The sequence below is a fragment of the Nerophis lumbriciformis genome, linkage group LG22, assembly GCF_033978685.3.
Source record: "Nerophis lumbriciformis linkage group LG22, RoL_Nlum_v2.1, whole genome shotgun sequence".
NCBI classification, from domain to species: Eukaryota; Metazoa; Chordata; class Actinopteri; order Syngnathiformes; family Syngnathidae; genus Nerophis; species Nerophis lumbriciformis.
The window spans coordinates 25,971,217-25,971,854 of NC_084569.2; positions in this window are offsets into that span (position 1 = coordinate 25,971,217).

Sequence of the window (638 nt, forward strand, 5' to 3'; positions counted from 1 at the left end):
ATTTTCTGAGGAATTGTGAAAGTGAAACAATACAAAAAGAATGCCATTGTAAGTTGATAATACTAACATAGACATTCGTAAACATGTTATCGTCGTTAGCTAATGCTAACATCGCTAGCGTCATTACATCACGATAGCGCGTACAAATATGCATGAAAACACTCCTACATACGTCAAACATGGGACGGTTTAGTAAGTGAGAATTGTTTTAGTTATATTGTAAAACTTACAAACGTCGCTTGGAGATATGAATGAAGAATTCATACGTAGAGATGATGCTCGAAACCGGTTTTCCCGGTTGTTCGATAAGAAAAGAACCGAGTCCTCGGACTCGAATCCCTTTTTGAGAACCGGTACCCGTTATCGAGACCAAAATATTGTAAAGAAAAAGAGTTGGTTCGTCATTCGAATCCCTGGGAACGAAGCCCATCCCAACAAGAAATGCCCCGTGGGACATCACAAGAAATGACGTCATGTAGCTCAGTCATTTGTCACGGTGGGGTGCAGCGTCCTGCGGTTCGTTCCTGGGACGCAAAACTGACGACTCCGGATGAAAGCGTGCAGGTAGGAAATAATTTATTTCTCATAAATCATACACATTACAACAGACAGGAACGAAACAAAAGGAAAGTGTGCCG